The sequence below is a fragment of the Somniosus microcephalus genome, chromosome 15 (assembly GCF_052327205.1).
Source record: "Somniosus microcephalus isolate GS21.2 chromosome 15, FLI_Smic_1.0, whole genome shotgun sequence".
Lineage (NCBI taxonomy): Eukaryota > Metazoa > Chordata > Chondrichthyes > Squaliformes > Somniosidae > Somniosus > Somniosus microcephalus.
Window position 1 is genome coordinate 42,860,444 of NC_141001.1, and position 14,133 is coordinate 42,874,576.

Here is a 14,133-nt window from a genome sequence, read left to right on the forward strand (position 1 = left end):
TTAGCTATCCATTCTGCTACTTGTCCCCTGACTCCGCATGTATAACCTTATTCATTAGTCTATTACGTGGCACCTTATCGAAGGCCTTTTGAAAATCTAGATGAATAACATCTATTGCATTACCCTTGTCTACTCTCTCTGTTAGCTCTTCAAAGAATTCAATGAGGTTGGTCAAGCAAGACTTCCCCCTTTGAAATCCATGCAGACTATTCATTATTATATTTTTGGTTTCTAGGGGGGAAAAATTCATGTTTGCCAGCAAAAAGTTAACGGCCGCTGGAAATGGTCGCAACGCTAACTGAGTGAAATTGGTCTGGGGCATGGAGCTAGGTGGCGCAGCACTGACCTTCCGTGCAAGGCCGTCCTGGTGGCGTTGCTGGAGGGATCCGACCCGAAGTTTCTGTCCAGCTCCTGCGTTGCAGCTTCCCACAGCCTCTGTGAGCGAAACTGTGGAGCTCGCAGAGAATTGTGGGCAATGAAGAGGTCTCAGATTTAAAGGGGCCATGCACACTGAAGTAATACAAAATAAAATGCAGTGAATCAATGCATTTTTCAGCCCTTTAAGAAATATTCAATATTTAAAAGAAGTTCCAGATGTGAATATTCAGCTGTTAAAGCTGAATTACCTTCCTAACCTCAACAAATGGGTAAACTGCCTCAGCACTAACACAAATGACTCAACAAGCCACGCAACACTCCAGCTTTGTGGAGGTGGTCAACACTGCAAGAGCATGCTTAGGACCCAGCGCTTAACCTGGCATGATTAGGACCCAGCGCTAGGGTCGAAGTTTGCATTGGTGATGTTAAGTTGGCGTTGTACGCCGATTGACGTCACCACGCCACCGTTTTTTTTCCAGGGCGCTGCCAGTTACCGGCAGCACAAAGGGGGAGGGGAGTATGGCGGCCGCTGCGGGACCCACCACCAGCTGGCAAAAGAGCGGCAGCCGCCATTTTATCGCCATTTCATGGCACTACAGAGTGGCGCTAAGTACATAAATTTCCAGCCCTAGATGTTTTTCTATTTTCACCTTTAGTAGGGATTCCATTATTTTCCTACCACAAATGTTAAGTTCCCTGGACATGTTCAATCTCCCTTCTTAAATATAGGTATTACGTTAGCTATCCACCAGTCCTCTGGCACTACACCTTTTTCTAATGAATTATTAAATATGTGTAATCGTGCCTCTGCTGTCTCTTAGCTAAATTCTTTTAAAATGCACGGATATGTCTCTAGCAAAGCCCTGGAAAGATCCAGAGGCAAAAAAGCTGAGGGCAGTGGTCACCTTGATAGCCCCTGGAAACGCGGGTCCAGCAGGGAGCAGGTCTTCCAATAGGAGGCTGCAGATGTCTGCCACCACCTGACGAAACAACCTGAGCCTATTGAAGCACTACTGTTCCGACATATCAAGGAAACTCAGCCTCTGCCTGTACACCTTATGTCACACCCCTCTGCTGCTCCCCACTCTGCTGTCCAGCTGCAGGTCTCTGAACAGCAGGCTGCTGCTGGTGATGCTGGTGCGAGTCATATTGCTCCTCATCTAATGTGATTCAAAAAAGCTCCAAAGTGTTAAAGGTAAACTCTCAGTAAAAATACTGTGAACAAACCCTTTCCCACTACCTGTAGTAGGTAAAAAAGCAGTTGTGAGACCTGAGTATTTATTGCAGTATTTCCATGAGCTTTATCAGCCCCCTTAGGTGGCGTGTTCTCGCCTTGCTTTCAATGGTGAGTTTCAGGAAGCCCAGGAAACCCTTAGATGCGACGTTAAACTTAATACTGTGTTGAAATATTGCTACAATTGAGCAATTACCATATGTTAATAATCAACCAGCCTCTCCAACCTAATGCGCTCGAGTTAAACGCGGAAGTCAGTGGGTTGGAGCCGGTTTCCTGACGCGCTCGCATATTTGCCAGATTTAACCGCCCACCCACACCAAATCCCACGCTCTCCTCCAGGATGAAATTTTCCCCTTCAATTCTGAAATCTACTGATGCATGATGGCAAATGCTAAAAACTGCACATGCTCAAAATAAGTATTGTTGGAGCTGCACTCATCCAGGCAAGTGGAGAGTATTCCATCACAGTCCTGACATGTGCCTTGTAGGTGGTGGAAAGGCTTTGGGGAGTCAGGAGGTTAGTCACTCGCCACAGAATACCCAGCCTCTGACCTGCTCTTCTGGTCACAGTATTTATGTAGCTGGTCCAGTTGAGTTTCTGGTCAATGGTGACCCCTAGAATGTTGATGGTGGAGGAGTCGACGATGGTAATTCCATTGAACATCAAGGGAAGGTGGTTATATTCTCTATTGTTGGAGATGGTCATTGCCTGGCAGTTGTGTGGTGTGTATGGTACTTGCCACTTATCAGCCAAGCATGGATGCAATCATGGTCTTGCTGCATGCGGGCATGGACTGCTTCATTATGAGGAGTTGTGAATGGAACTGAACACTGTGCAGTCATCAGTGAATATCCCCACTTCTTGCCTTATGAAGGTCATTGATGAAACAGCTGAAGATGTTTGGGCCTAGGACACTGCCCTGAGGAACTCCTGCAGCGATGTCCTGGGGCTGAGATGATTGACCTCCAACAACCAGTACCGTCTTCCTTTGTGCTGAGTATGACTCCAGCCAGTGGAGCATTTTCCCCTGATTCCATTGACTTCAATTTTACTAGGGCTCCTTGATGCCACACTCGGTCAAATGCTGCCTTGATGTCAAGGGCAGCCACTCTCACCTCACCCCTGGAATTCAGCTCCTTTGATCATGTTTGGACCAAGGCTGTAATGAGGTCTGGAGCCGAGAGGTCCCAGCGAACACTAAACTGAGCATCAGTGAGCAGGTTATTGGTGAGTAAGTGCTGCTTGATAGCACTGTCGGTGACACCTTCCATCACTTTGCTGATGATTGAGAGTAGATGGGGTGGTAATTGGCTGGATTGGATTTGTCCTGCTTTCTGTGAACAGGACATACCTGGGCAGTTTTCCACATTGTCAGGTAGATGCCAGTCTTATAGTTGTACCGGAACAGCTTGGCTAGAGGCATGGCTAGTTCTGGAGCACAGGTCTTCAGCACGACAGCCGGGATGTTGTCGGATTCCATAGCCTTTGCTGTATCCAGTGTGCTCGCCCATTTCTTGATATCATGTGGAGTGAATCGAATTGGCTGAAGACTGGCTTCCATGATGGTGGGGACCTCAGGAGGAAGCTGAGTTGGATCCACTCGGCACTTCTGGCTGAAGATGGTTGCAAACGCTTCAGCATTGTCTTTTGCACACGCGCCCTGGGCTCCACCGTCATTGAGGATGGGGATGTTCATGGAGCCTCCTCCTCCGGTTAGTTGTTTAATTATCCACCACCATTCACGACTGGATGTGGCACTTTATCTCCACAGGGACTGTGCGGTGGTCACTCCTACCAATACTGTCACGGACGGATGCATATGTGACCCGTAGATTGGTGAGGATGAGGTCAAGTAGGTTTTTCCCTCTTGTTGGTTCTTTCACCACCTGCCGCAAGTCCTGTCTGGTAGCTATGTCCTTCAGGGCTCAGCCAGCTTGGTCAGTGGTTCTACTACTGAACCACTCTTGGTGATGGAGACTGTAGTGCCCACTCAGAGTACAGAAGACTACCCTCTACTTCTTCCAAGTTCAACATGGAGGACTACTGATTCATCAGCTGAAGGAGGGCGATAGGTGGTAACCAGCAGAAGATTTCCTTGCCCATGTTTGACCTGATGCCATGAGACTCACGGGATCCGAAGTCAATGTTGCGGACTCCCAGGGCCACACCCTCACGACTGTATACCACTGTACAGCCATCTCTGATGGGTCTTTCCTGCTAGTGGGACGGGACATACCCAAGGATGGTGGTGGAGGAGTCTGGGATGTTGGCTAATAGGTACGATTCTATGAGTATGACTATGTCAGGTACTTGCTTTACTAGTCTGTGGGACAGTTCCCAACTTTGTCAAAAGTCCCCAGATGTTAGTGAGGAGAACTTTTCAGGGTCGACTGAGTTGGCCTTTGTCGTATCTGAATCCGATGCAAAGGTCAAAGCTGAGTAATCCATCCTGTTTTATTCTTATTATACTTCTTTGTCGCAGTTTGATACATCAGTTTGCTAGGCCATTTCAGAAGGCAATTAAAAGAGTCAACCACATTGCTGTGGGTCTAAAGTCACATAAAGGCGAGACCGGGTAAAGAAGGTAGGATTCCTAAAGGACATCAGTGAACCAGTTGGACTTTGATGACAATCTGATAGTTTCGTGGTCACTATTACTGATATTAGCTTTTTATTCGAGATTTATTTAATTGTTTTGTTTAAACTGAATTCAAATTGACAAACTGCCATGGTGGGATTTGAACTCACGTCTCTGGATGATTAGTCCAGGCCTCTGGATTACTAGTTCAGTAACGTAACCACTGCACTACTGTACCCATTTAAAGACACAAAATACAATTCTTTAATCATATAATTATGAAATATATGTTGATTTTTAAATTTTGTTTTAAACCTTATTTTGGACAATAGAAATTTCACTTACTGAGAAAAAAATGGCAAATAAATGTTTTTTTTTTAAAACAGTAATCTTAGTGATTTGATTGGTTGATCAACAAACTGTGACAACAAAATATTACCAGAGGGATTTCCCATTGTGACTCAAATGTTATGACACAGAAGTAATGTACAGGAAGTGTGTGCCATATGCTAGACTTTTAATATATGTATAAATATGTCACAAAGTCACACCATACCCTCAGTTATTTTGTCTCTGAAGGTTCACTCAAAATGTATATTTTTCAAATATTCATAATGGACAACAAGTTATTTTGATCACATCACCAGATTTGTTGCAGTTATAATTACACAGTCATTGACAATTAAAAACATCAACCATTGTTTCAATTTGATTTTGAACTAAAATTCAAGGAAAAACTGTACATTTGCAACAAACTGCCACAGTTTGTTAAATCTGTTAGACATTTCCAGCAGGCAATTATCACCAGCGCAATGTAACTTCCCTGCTTTGCAGCAATAAATAAGTCTGAGGGAACTGGTGAAGCATTTCAGCAGCTAACAAAAAGGGAAAAGGGTAAGCAATCCACAGTGGTAAGGAAGACACACTTATCCAATAAATACACATACAAACCGACCCTCGGAAAGAGTAGCAATTTCATATCAGTTAACAATGCAGAGTTGAAGTTAATTAATCTTCAGCATTAGTGGGGTAAGAGAAAAATCCACTCTAAAATGATTTATTTTATGTATCAGGAGGAACTTGCTCTCGGGCTAATATACAACCCTGGCATACCACCAGCAAAATATCACTATTCGTTCCTGCAATCAACAATAGTCTTCTTGTTGGGATGTACTCTGGTAAGTGAACCTATAGTAGGAGTGGCCAGGTATGCTAGCATGTATTATGTCAATCAAATCTTAACTCAAGCCCTCCATCCAAAAATAGCAATCAGTAAATCTGTGGCTGAGGTTTCTATAAAAGGTGAACATAGCCAGCCCAGAAATTCATCTTTGTAGCTTCAATTGTATAATGTCACTTTGTGGTGCACTTCTTTCATCTACTGCCATCATATAACCTTTCAGAAGTGACTCTTGAGGTGTAGCATTTCTAACCCTTCTGCAGTCCGAGCAACACGCATTAACTTTGTTTCCTGTCCATCAACCAGCTTTCCTTCCATATTGCTACATTTCCTCTTATACCATAAGCCTATATTTTTTGAACTTACCTTTAGTGAAACACCTCATTAACACCTTCTAAAATTACATATACGCCACATCCACAGCATTCCCTTTATCTATCCAATTAGTCACTTCAAATTAAAATCGTCAAACACAATTTGCCTTTAACAAATCTCTGCCAGCTGCTCCTCGTTATTCCATACATTTCTAAATTCTTACTAATTTGATCTCAGATTATGGATTCTAAGAATTTTCTCACACGTAACATTACAGATTGAGCCAGAGCGCCCAGTTTAACCTTATTTCTCTCCTTGAACAGAACAATGTAGCAAAGCAATTAAAAAAGCCAATAAAATGCTGGAATATAAAATACAGCATCGGCTATATTGTCAAGACATTGAAAGTGATAAGTCTATCATCACTTCCAGACACTTTTTTTTAACTTGCCTTCTGCCAATTCAGTTCCATTCTCTGTATACATGGAGGCTCACACTCAGTTTACAGTCATTCCTACACTACAGCATGAACATGGGTAGTCTTACTCCAGTCACACTCATTCTTAAACAAACAGGGGCAGCCCACACTTACCCCCGCACTTCACCACAAACAATGGCAGCTGTCACCCAGCTCATGCACATTCTTACATTATACCACATACAAGTGCAATTTCACACCAATCTCACACTCGCATTGCACTACACCGTTTGCCAAATACTTCTGTACCTGTTTCCCCCTGCCAAAAGAAGTTCATTGACCTCACCAGAGTTGTCAAAGTACAGGTAGACTATCCTTTATCCGAAAACCTCGGGACCAGCCGAGTTTCGGATAAAGGAGAATTTCGGATTTCGGAAGGTGGGTCGGCGGGGGTCCGCGGGGGGGTCGGCGGGGGGTCGTGCGCACGACTTACGCTGACGCTCAGCGTAAGTCAGTCGGGGTTGGCGGGGGTCGGGGCCGGCGGGGTACGCGGGGGGGGGGGGTCGGCGGTTGTCGGGGCTGGCGGGGTCCGCGGGGGGGTCGGCGGTTGTCGGGGCTGGCGGGGTCGGCGGTTGTCGGGGCTGGCGGGGTCGGCGGTTGTCGGGGCTGGCGGGGTCGGCGGGGGGTCGTGCGCACGACTTACCCTTTATCCGAACTTCCGCAACCGGAACCCTCTAAAAACCGTTTCGTTCAGCGTAAGTCGTACGCACGACTTACGCTGAATGAAAAAACCTTCGGTTTTTAGAGGGTTTCGGTTTTCGGAAGTCCGGATAAAGGGTAGTCTACCTGTAACAATATTGCTCTCTTACTCTGCTCACACCTCCACCACCTCCAGGCTCACTACTCATAATACTCCCCTCCCTCGCTTCTCCTCATTCTCCAACAATCACTGCACCACACTTCACTACACCTTCTTCTCCTCAGACTCATAGAGGTCAATTTTAACTCAGGTACGGGGAATGATCGGGTTCCCCGAATTTAGTGTTTCCCACAAGAATCTAAATGGGTCTGTGAGATTGATGCAATTTTAACTCAATTGGCCAATTGATTTCCAACGTGTGGGAAGCCTTGGCAATTGAGTATTTCCAGTCAGAAAGTCGCAGAATATGATGTCATCATTGCTGTTGCTTTTAAGGTCCACAGCAAGCCTTGCTTCTTCTGCAGGCTTCCAAACTTTACCATTAAGATGGCACAGGAGCCTGCAGGAGCAACGGCCAGCGGGAGGGCAAGAGCTGCCCCAAAATTTGATGAGGCTTCACTCAGGGCATTGCTGGATGGTGCTAGGGCCCACAGGGAGCTCCTGTTCCCTTCTTCAGGGAGGAAGAGGCCTCCCAGCCAGACGAAGGCTGTGTGGCTACAGGTGGCTGGGGAAGTCAACTCCTTGGGGCTCACACGTCGCACCTGGATGCAGTGCAGGAAAAGATTCCATGACCTTCATCGCACTGGAAAAGTAAGTACTGTATGAAGTTTCCATCACCCTCAATCTGATCCCCATTGCCTTTCCTCACCAGCACTCAGCTTTAGCAATCTCTTCCTCCACATTCCACTTGACACTCACATCCATGCACCCTTACCCATTCCCTCTCTCTCTATGCTCACATTCACATAACTATTCCACCATGCAGCCCTCACACTCCCTCTCACTCTGATGCTTTGAACACAACTGACAGCACACAGGGAGGGCCCTTGGTATTGCAACCTCACTCCATCTTTGTCTCCTTCTAAGTATCTATGCTATGCAATCTCTGCACTCACTCCTTCATTCTCACTCAACCTCCACTTGTCTCCCTCATTGCAGGAAAAGAGAGCTCACAACAGGAGAGAGCGAGCCAGGACAGGAGGAGGGCCGCCCTCATTAGCCCAGCTCACCCCCTGGGAGGAAGCCGTCCTGGAGATTGTCGGGGCTGACAAAGATGCGGAAGTTGGGGAAGGACAGACAGATGCATCCCCGCAAGCTGGTGACAGAATAGTTTTCCATCTCATTGGCATTGCATGAGTCGCTGATAATGATTCTGAAGCTACATCATACGGACTTACGATCATCTGCAAAATGCAATGTGCATGTAACCTTGGCATCACATCGCTAACTTTTTCCTTGACTACCCCACAGGACCATCAAGAGCCCCCGTCCCCAGTGTGCAGGAGGAAGAGCTTGAGATGCCAGACTCCTCAGAGGAATCTGCAACCTCTGAGGGCGCAGCGTCAGCAGAAATAAGTGCACCCAGCACCAGCGCAGACACTCACACCTTGGTGGGACCTTCGGGACATAGAGTAGAGTTGTCACCTGGTGTATCACAACTCACAAGTGAGCATCAGCAGATTGTGGAGACAGGGACAGCAGTGGAGAGTCCTCGTCAGAGGGCGCAGGACTCTGCCAGCTCGGCTCAGCTGCATGTCGACCCTCTGCCTCTGGGTCCATCCGTAAGATCAGAGGTGATGGAACTCCATGCACAGATGCAGGAGTCTTTGGCAGGTTTTATCTCCAGGGTCGCTGCGAGTGTGGAGCGAATGGAGGAGTCCATAGCGAACATGAGCAGAGCCTTTGTGGAGTCAGTGACGCATGAACGCATCAACACGGAAAGGATGGCTACCTACGTGGAAATGATTGCTGCCTCCGTGGTAAGGCTGGCTATGGTAGAGGAGAGGATGGCTACGGTAGAGGAAAGGAGGGCTACGGTAGAGGAGAGGAAGGCTACGGCCATGGAGGAGGTTAGTCGCCAGGGTATGGAAAACGTGGTGAGTGTTCAGAATAGAATGACATCTCTTGAGGAGCGATGGGCATCTATTGAACAGAGAAATCAGACCTTCATGGAAGTCCTTCTGAGTAGGACTGTCATTGCAGATACAGGTCCCCATGGCCCCCCTGATGTGTAGCAAGGTGCTCTCAAGCCACTTGCAGGCACTGAGGGGGACCTGACCCATGAGAGGGAGGTTGGTGGCAGACCTCAAGGAAGTGGGGGCTCCTCTCCAAGCGCTCACACTTCCATGCCACTGCAGAGCCCTCGGTCAGCGCCCCGCCAGAGTCCACACCCAACTGAGATAGACGTCTCAACTCCTGCACAGCCGCAGGAGCAGCAGACTGCTGACGAGCCCTCACAGGCTCACCACCCCAGAGGACGCCCGCGAAAGGTATCTAGACAGGAGCAGCAGGAAAGTGAGCAAGGGGCCTCCACACCTGCTGAAGCCACAGGGGAACCACTACGTAGGAGCACGCGTAACAGGAAAATAAAGCACAAATAGTCACAAGGGTAGTCACTTGGGTGAAATGTGTATTTTGTAAAAATGCCATCAGTTGTTTGTTTTGCATAAAAATTCTGAAGGCAACTGCTGCTGTTCTGGCATGTGTCATTTCGCAAATGGGGCTTTCACATTGAGGGCTTAGGATTACTTGCAGTTGTCAGGATGCTGGTCAAATAGCTCGGAATCCGCAGGGTTTGGCCATTGTCGATGCTCAGGTAAGAAGCTGCGAGGCAAAAGAGTTTGATTTACTAGGCTAAGCAAATCTGGCCAGGATGAGTGCGTTCCTTGCATCCCGGGCAGCAATGTTCTTGCGTAATGCTGCCGCTGGTTGATGGGCCTCTGCAGGATGCTCGTTCTCGCCCTCCTCCTCCTCCTCATCATCATCATCACCTGAGGACGGTATGTGAGGAGCCACTTGGTCCTCAGGAATCTGCAAGCCACGATGTTGTGCCATGTTGTGGAGTGCACAGCAAACCACAATGATCCTGGAGACCCTGGCTGCTGAGTACTGTAGGGCTCCACCTGATCTATCCAGGCATCTGAAGCGCATCTTCAGCAAGCCGATGGTTTGCTCGATTACGGATCTAGTGGAAATGTGGCTGGAGTTGTAGCGCTCCTCAGCTTCGTTGGCTGGCTTCCTCAACGGCATCATTAGCCAATTCCTCAGGGGATAGCCCTTGTCTCCAAGCAGCCATCCGTGAAGTTGGCCTGGCGGACTGAATAGCGGAGGCACACTAGACTGGCGCAGTATGAAGGAGTCATGGCAACTGCCAGGGTACTTGGCACAAACATGCAAAATCTCCTTCTTGTGGTCACACACCAGTTGAACGTTAAGGGAGTGGAAGCCCTTGCGGTTGACAAAAATACCTGGATTGCGATGGGGTGCCCTAAGGGCCACGTGTGCAGTCAATGATGCCCTGCACCCTTGGAAAGTCTGCCAGATGAGCTAATCCAACCGCTCGCGCCGTCACATTTGCGCGATCCCTGGTGAAATGTATATGATTGTGCACGAGGGCAAAGAGGGCATCGGTTACCTGCGTGATGCAAGTGTGTGCGGCCGACTGGGAGATGCCGCTGATGTCTGCTGCTGATCCCTGGAATGAGCCTGAGGCAAAAAAGTTGAGTGCGGTGGTGACTTTGATGGCCACTGGTAAGGAGTGTCCACCTGGTCCTCTGGGCAGCAGGTCTTGCTGTATCATTGCGCAGATGGCAGTCACTACCTGTCGCGAAAGTCGGAGCCGCCTTTGGCACTGCTGCTCAGTCATGTTGAGGTAGCTGACCCTGTGTCTGTAGACCCTGTTTGGGGGGTATCTCCTGCACCGACGGGCTTCCATGCGCTGGCCCCTTCTGGCCTGTGCTGCCTCAGGTGGGTGAGCAGCAGCCTGTCGCTCCTGCTGCTGTTGCTGGTGCTGCTGTTGTTCCTGGTTCTGCTGCTGCTGTTGTTCCTGGTTCTGCTGCTGTTGTGCCTGGTGCTGGAGGTCCTCTAATGCCAAGAAAGGAAGGAAAAAAAGGCCTCCCATGCTTCTGGTAGATGCCTCAGTTGAGGAAGCGCTGAGTGAGGGTGGCGAGAGGGGTTTCGCAGGAGGTCACACTGGAGAAGTGTGTGAGGCTCCAACCTTCCACAGATGTGGTTAAGCCTGGTAAAAGTTGCCCCAGTCCTGAGACAACAAAGTCCTGCCACCTGCAAATGGTGACTGATCAAATCTCCTCTTTAATGGTTGACCTGCAGCTGATAGTCAGCAAGCCAATAGTGCTCACGCCAGGTTTCACAGGTGTGATCCCCACCAGGCGTGTTTTACGTGGGAAAAGGGTTAAACAGGCAAGGGCCTGTTAAAATGGGATTATAAAGGCCAATTAGTGCTGTTTAAGTTCCCTAAAGACCAGTCCCGCCTGTTGCAGGTGGGACTGATTCGGGACCATCAGACACGCCTGGGTTAAAATGGCTAGGCGTCAGGATACCAGGCGGGGGGGTCCCGACCCCCAGGTTTTGCGATTTTAACCCCCCACACGCCTCAAAGCCCGCCTGACGGCTGAGTTAAAATTGAGCCCATACACTCACCACTGTTGCAACCCTCACTTCCCCACATCAAATTTGACACACTGCATACCAGCTATTAAACCATGACATGCACATTCTCTAACCATCTCATAAGACTTTTTTTTAAATTCATTTTATGGGATGTGGGCATTGTTGGCAAGGTCAGCATATATTGCCCATCCTTAATTGTCCTTGAGAAGATGGTGATGAGCCGCCGCCTTGAACCGCTGCAGTCCGTATGGTGAAGGTACTCCCACAGTGCTGTTAGGTAGGGAGTTCCAGGATTTTGACCCAGCGATGATGAAGGATCGGCGATATACTTCTAAGTCAAGATGGTGTGTGACTTGGAGAGGAACTTGGGAGGTGGTGGTGTTCCCATGTGCCTGCTGCCCTTGTCCTTCTAGGTGGAAGAGGTCACCGGTTTGGGAGGTGCTGCCGAAGAAGCCTTGGCGAGTTGCTGCAGTGCATCTTGTACACACTGCAGCCACGGTACGCCGGTGGTCGAGGGAGTGAATGTTTAAGGTGGTAGATGGGGTGCCAATCAAACGGGCTGCTTTGTCCCGGTTGGTGTCGAGCTTCTTGAGTGTTGTTGGAGCTGCACTCATTCAGGCAAGTGGAGAGTATTCCATCACACTCCTTACTTGTGCCTTGTAGATGGTGGAAAGGCTTTGGGAGTCAGGAGGCGAGACACTCGCCGCAGAATACCCAGCCTCTGACCTCTTGTTGCCACAGTATTTATGTGGCTGGCCCAGTTAAGTTTCTGGTCAATGGTGACCCCCAGGATATTGATAGTGGGGGATTTGGTGAAGGTAATGCCGTTGAATATCAAGGGGCACCTCTGACAGTGCAGCACTCCCTCAGCACTGCACTGAAGTGTTAGCCTAGATTTTTGGACTTGAACCACAACCTTCTGACTCAGAGGCGAGAGTGCTACCCACTGAGCCACAGCTGACAAAAGGTCCTCTGGAACAGTCCAGGCGGTGGAAGCATTGCTTGAGCATGCCAATTGTTTATGGTTAGTGCCACAAATTGATGGGCGAGTTTATCATGCGCCGAGTTAGGGTCTGGGGCCTACCAAAATCAGAAAAGTGTCCTCCAACAAGAGCAGGACCCTTATTTACATCTTCAGTGCTTTAAATAGTTGTGGTGTGCGCTCTGGGCACCTACGGAGAAGCCCGATTCAATATTGCAGGCAGCACATTACCAACTCAAAATGAATGTGCTTCTTGCCCATTATATGGCATGCGATTCCTGCCCGTCATTATGCACCTGAAAACAGGCGTGGTGTGATCGCATTTCTAGGCCTACATATCCCCCTGGTGTTTCTATTTAATGTGCTGACTGTGTCAATGATGTGTATCCCCCATGCATTGTCCCTTGTTGTCTGTCTTTCATTTTGTGTATATCTACTGTACTTTAATATCCCAGTAAGCACAGACTGTGTCAGTGTTATGTATCCCCGTTACTTTTTTTTACTATTTGTCGTTGTGTTAACTGTGTTAATATTATACTTATTCACTGCATTTTTCTGTTACTATCTCTGCCTGTGCTAGCTGTATGAATGTTGTGGAGCTCCCCCTGTATCTATCCAAGTGCCCTCATCTGTGCTGGCCATGTCAGTGTTATGTATCTTTGCTGCATCGCTCTCTTACTATTGCTGTATCTCCCCTGTAATACTTTCTTTTACTGTCCCTGTGCTGTCTGTGTTACCTTTGTGTATCTTCCATAATAACTCTTCCTCGTGGTCCCTGACCTCTCTGTGACAGTTTTGAATATAATTTTTTCTTCTGTTATTTTACAGATCACCATTATAATCAGTATTGCACTTGGCATTGTGGTTTGCCGAATTGTGATCGCTGTCATATTGACAAAATCATCAGTGGCTGTTGTGAGTGAAAATGCCACTTCGTTGGCTGTAATAATTAGTGCTGTGTTGCACTTCTTCACAATTATAATCATGACTAAGGTAGGACTGAGGCAAGTTACTTTGTGCTACTTACTAGAACTCCATTTCTAACATCTGATGAGAACTTGTTCAGTGCACTCAGATCATATAGATTTTATTTCTCAGTTGGCACCTGAAGACTTCTTTTATCAGCACAGACCTATTTCTAAATTTGGGTGAACTCCAAGATGAGGCACTCTCAGCACAAATTACATGGGCAACTGAAATGGGAAATGTCTGTTCATAATGGGGATTTTAACTTCCCAGGAATTAAGTGAACCAGCAGTGATCTATTTGGTATTGACGGCAGACTGGCTGAAGAATTTGTAGATTCATAAATGATTGTTTCCTTACGCCATATGTTATGGAAGTAACTAGAGAAAATCGTGTACTTGACCTCGTTTCTTTTTGAAGAGTTCGACCTCTGGAATAAGTTGCTGACATGTGCAGTGATTGCAGGTTCACTGCAAGCATTCAAAAGGTTTGACAGATTTTTGGACACTAAGGGAATCAAGGGATATGGGGATAGAGTGGGAAAGTGGAGTTGAGGTAGAAGATCGGCCATGATCTTATTGAATGGCGGAGCAGGCTCGAGGGGCCATATGGCCTCCTCCTGCTCCTATTTCTTATGTTCTTAAAAGGGAGCTAGTGTGGCAAATATATCCACCTGGTCACTGGGGGATGGACTACTTGGTCTCCTGGTGCTCCAACAGCAGACCTAAAAGACTGCCCATGATTGCAGT

The 14,133-nt window shown here is 47.8% G+C and overlaps 1 pseudogene across 1 annotated transcript in view; it reads left to right on the plus strand.

Annotated features, from left to right (window-relative positions):
* LOC147106660 (anoctamin-9-like) overlaps nt 1-14,133 on the plus strand; it is a 244,948-nt pseudogene that overhangs the window by 133,399 nt on the left and 97,416 nt on the right. Inside the window, exons 13-14 of the transcript XR_015081081.1 lie at nt 5,268-5,372; nt 13,247-13,411. The product of XR_015081081.1 is annotated as an anoctamin-9-like (transcript). The remainder of the gene's footprint in view (nt 1-5,267; nt 5,373-13,246; nt 13,412-14,133) is intronic.